The sequence below is a fragment of the Tachyglossus aculeatus genome, unplaced genomic scaffold, assembly GCF_015852505.1.
Source record: "Tachyglossus aculeatus isolate mTacAcu1 unplaced genomic scaffold, mTacAcu1.pri scaffold_355_arrow_ctg1, whole genome shotgun sequence".
Classification (NCBI taxonomy): Eukaryota; Metazoa; Chordata; class Mammalia; order Monotremata; family Tachyglossidae; genus Tachyglossus; species Tachyglossus aculeatus.
Window position 1 is genome coordinate 1 of NW_024045067.1, and position 5,290 is coordinate 5,290.

Here is a 5,290-nt window from a genome sequence, read left to right on the forward strand (position 1 = left end):
ATAAAATGGGGGGGTCAAATCCTACTTGCTCCTTCTTAATAATAATAATAGCATTTATTAAGTGATTACTATGTGCAAAGCACTGTTTTGAGCGCTGGGGAAGATACAAGGTGATCAGGTTGTCCCACATGAGGTTCACAGTCTTAATCCCCATTGTACAGATGAGGGAACTGAGGAACAGAGAAGTTGAGTGACTTGTCCAAAGCCACACAGTTGATAAGTGACATAGCAGGATTCGAACCCATGACCTCTGACTCCAAAGCCTGTGCTCTTTCCACTGAGCCACGCTGCTTCTCAGATAGTAAGCCCCCATTGGAACAGGGAATATGTCCAATCTGAGAATCTTTTATCTACCCAAGCATTTAGTGCAATGATTGGCACAAAGTAAACACTTAACAAACACCATGAAAAAACCTTTCCCCCAGTAGTCGAGCCACAGTCTTTTCGAAATTGGTAAGATTATTCCTGGACTCTCTTACCCTCCCCTCCAGAATGAAGATGCTTGGAGCTAAGCTCTTGCGTTACACTTGGCATAGTCGGCAGGAGCTTAGCTCCAAGCAGATTCATTCTGGATTCGGCGAGACCGAAAAAAGAGAGAGGAGCCTTTGCAATGGGGTTCATATCAACTTTAATCTCGCGGCGGCCGGTCGAGGTCCTGGTGGAAGGACAGCCCGATTCCATGGGACATCCTTGGAGCATCCGGACCACAACAGGTGTGGGGCGGGCTTTTACACAGAACCAGAGAGAGGTAGCCACTTGTCAAAGGCTTATCTAAGGCCTACATAAGTGTGGCACAGTTAGAAATATACGGCGCATGAGCAGAAAACACAGCAAGGAATTCTAGATATCATAACAAAGCGAGGGATCCTGGATATCACAACAAAGTGAGGGATTCTGGGTATAGCAGTATTCCGTGGACATACACCATATCAGCCTCCTTGCTGACCTTCCAGCCTCCTGTTTCCCCTCTCCAGTCCATACTTGACTCTGTTGCCAGGATCATTTTTCTTCAAAAACTTTGAAGACATGTTTCCCCACTCCTCAGGAAACTCTGGTCATTGCCCATTCACCTCCACATCAAACAGAAACTCCTCACCATTGAATTAAAAGCACTCAATCTCCTTGCCCCCTACTAACTCATCTTACTACTCTTCTACTACAACTCAGCCCACAAACAACACTCCTCTAATGTCAACCTTTTCATTGTACCTCGATCCTGTCTCACCACTAACCATTAGTGTATGTCCTGCCTCTGGCCTGGAATGCCCTCCCTCCTCAAATTAGATAAACACTTACCCTTTCCCACCTTCAAAGCCTTATTGAAGGTATATGTCCTTCAAGAGGCCTTCCACAACTAAGCCCTCTTTTCCACCTCTCCCATTCCCTTCTGCATTGCCCTGATTTGCCCCCTTTATTCATCCCCCTCCCAGCCCCAAAGCACTTATGACTATATCTGTAATTTATGTACTAATATTGATGTCTGTCTTCCCCTCAACTGTAAGCTCATTGTGGGAAGGTATTGTGTCTGTTTATTGTCATATTTTACTCCCCCAAGCACTTAGTGTAGTGCTCTACACACAGTAAATGCTCAATAAATATGATTGATTGATGGAATGAATAAATGAATATTTGTTACCAATTTTAACATTACAATGTAAGTTCCTGGAGGGCAGTGATCATATGGCCTGCTTATGTTGAAATATGACAAGTCCTTAACAGTCCTTCACACTCAGTAGCTGCTCAGTGATTACAATAATGATGCTGCTGCTGCCGTTGTTGAAGATGATGTTAACCAGCTATTTTCTTTGGGACAGTTAGATATTATCTATCTAAACAACCATTTAATTAGGGTTACTTACTGAACCTCCAATTTGGGTGAAGTGCTCTTCCAAATGTTTGAAAGAGTACAGCAGTAGAGCGACACGTTCCCTGTCCTCAAGTAACTCAAAATATACTGGAAGAAACCAAAAAACAGTTATTTACAAATTGGTGTTAACAAAAGGAAGAAAAATATTATGAGGAAAAAAATTCAATTATCAGTATGGAATGGCAGAATAAGTAATTTACTATACAAATGAAAATTCACATATATTTATATATATCAAACTAGCCATTACAACCTTTACTGGTTGGCTTGGAGACTAGACTCCCTTTGAAGTTCACCCAAAGTGAGAGGCTGCAGTCTTTGCTTGCTTTTATGTTGCTGCCCTGGTCACTGGGGGAAATTGATAGAGAAATGGGAGGTTGTTAGGATGAGAAATCAGGTTCTGTTTGCTACTTTTTAAATGAGTGAATAATACATGAAAGGAATATATTAAAATTGTTGGGAGATGAAACGGTATACACTGATTGGGTTCAATCTACTAAGTACTAGTAGAGAAGTAGCATGGCTCAGTGGAAAGAGCACGGGTTTTGGAGTCAGAGGTTATGGGCTCAAATCCCGGCTCCACCACTTGTCAGCTGTGTGACCTTGGCCAAGTCAGTTAACTTCTCTGGGCCTCAGTTACCTCATCTGTAAAATGGGGATTAATACTGTGAGCCCCACGTGGGACAACCTGATCACCTTGTATCCCCCTAGCGCTTAGAACATTACCCCAAATGCTGCCCTAAGCGCTGGGGTAATACAAGATGATCAGGTCCCACATGGGACTCACAACCTAAGTCGTGGGGAGAACAGCTTTTTTGAATCACCCTTTGGGAACCAAGGCCTACAGAAGTTAAGTGACTTGCCTGAGTGACTTGGAACTGGAATTAGAACCCAGGTGCTCTCTTTCCACAAAACTGCACTCTATCCAAACACAGCCTCCTCACCTGATATCTGTCCCTTTCCTGCCCCTACATGGAACTCTCTCCTGTTCTCGATAGAGAACTTCATTCTTTTAATCTGCACCAATATTCTCAAGACATTATGCCCCATTTAGTTTCCAGTCTCAAACTATCCTTGATGCAACAATTGACACCCTCAACACAACCCTCTCTACTGGACTCTACTTGCTCATCCCCTCTCCCTTTATCAATCTCATGCCACTAACCCTCAGTACAGGATCACCCCCAGAGCACACTTCTTTTTCTCCCATGGATATGCAGTGGAGTTGTGCTTGCAGAAATCCAGATAGCAAGCAACCTAGTCCATGTCAGATGCATCTCACCTACTTTAACGTGCCTTCTCCTTACTTGGCGCAGAGCACAGTACTAAGTGCCTGGGAGAGTAGAATATAGTAACATAACAGATTTTCCCTGCCCACAACGAATTTACAATCTAGAGGGGTGCTTACAGTCTAAGGAGGAACAGGAGATTTCTTATTGAGACACTTCAGAGAAAGATGGGAGAGTCAAAGAAGGGGCAGAGGAGAAAAGGACAAGATAGGAGCTGGGGATTGTAATACAGGATGGTCGGGTCCCACAGGGGGCTCACAGTCTAAGTTGTGGGGAGAAGAGGTGATTTTGAATTCTCATTGGGAGCTGAAACATAGAGAAATTAAGTGACTTGTCCAAGTGACTTCGAGCTGGGATTAAAACCAGGTGTTCTCTTTCTACTAGACCACATTTTATCCAACCACAACCTCCTCATTATGCCCCATTTATTCATTCATTCAAATGTATTTATTGAGCACTTACTGTGTGTAGAGTCTCCATACTGATACTACTTATCCTTGATGTGCAAAGTGACACCCTCAACACCACCCTCTCTAATGGACTTAACTTGCTCAATCCCCTCTCCCTTTACTAATCTTGTACCACTAACCCACTGTACAGGATCACCCCTAGAGCACTCCTCTTTTTCTCCCGTGGAGATGCCATAGAGTTCTGCTGGCAGAAATCCAGATATCAGGCCAACCTAGTCCATGTCAGATGCCTATCACCTGCTTTAACTTGCCCTCTTCCCAACCCGGCAACAATATTGCTGCATCCTTATTGACTACCATGCCTATTGCCTTTGCCAGTTGTTTCCTTCCTCAATCCCAGTTTGGATAAAACTGGTACTATCAGGAGAATCTCCTCTGCTCCTATCTGGTTCTTCTCTCCTCCTTCCCCTTCTTTGACTCTCCCACGTTTCCATGAAGTGTCTCAAGAATAGATCTCCTATTACTCCTCTAGACCATAAGTCGCCTTCTATCAATCAATCAATCATATTTATTGAGCGCTTACTGTGTGCAGAGCACTGTACTAAGAGCTTGGGAAGTACAAGTTGGCAACATATAGAGACAGTCCCTACCCAACTGTGGGCTCACAGTCTAGAAGGGGGAGACAGAGAACAAAACAAAACATATTAACAAAATGAAATAAATAGAATAGATATGTACAAGTAAAATGAATAAATAAATAAATAGAATAATAAATATGTACAAACATATATACATATATACAGGTGCTGTGGGGAAGGGAAGGAGGTAAAATGGGGGGATTGAGAGGGGGACGACGGGGAGAGGAAGGATGGGGCTCAGTCTGGGAAGGCCTCCTGAAGGAGGTGAGCTCTCAGTAGGGCCTTGAAGGGACGAAGAGAGCTAGCTTGGTGGATGTTGGGAGGGAGGGCATTCCAGGCCCGGGGGATGACGTGGGCCGGGGGCCGATGGCGGGACAGGGAGAACGAGGCAACGGTGAGGAGATTAGCGGCAGAGGAGCGGAGGGTGGGGCTGGGCTGTAGAAGGAGAGAAGGAGGTGAGGTAGGAGGGGGCAAGGTGGAGAGCCTTGAAGCCGAGTGTGAGGAGTTTCTGCCTGACCTCACAGATTGATTGGTAGCCACTGGAGATTTTTGAGGTGGGAAGTAACATGCCCTAGCGCGTTTCTGGACAAAGGCAATCCGGGCAGCGGCGTGAAGTATGGATTGAAGTGGGGATGAAACACGAGGATGGGAGATCAGAGAGGAGGCTGATGCAGTAGTCCAGACCGGGATAGGATGAGAGCTTGAACGAGCAGCGTTAGCGGTTTGGATGGAGAAGGAAAGGGCGGATTCTTGGCAATGTTGCGGAGCTTAGACCGGCAGGTTTTGGTGATGGCTTGGATATGAGGGGGTGAGTGTGAGACAGCGGAGTCGAGGATGACACCAAAGGCTGCGGGCCTTGTGAGACGGGAAGGATGGTAGTGCCGTCAACAGAGATGGGAAAAGTCAGGGAGAGGCAGGGTTTTGGAGGAAGACGAGGAGTTCAGTCTTGGGACATGTTGAGTTTTAGGTGGCGGACACGACATCCAGATGGAGTATGTCCTAAAGGCAAAAGGAGATGCGAGCCTGGAAGAGAGGGGGAGAGAGCAGGGGCAGAGATGTAGATCTGGGTGTCAGCATCGTAGAGAT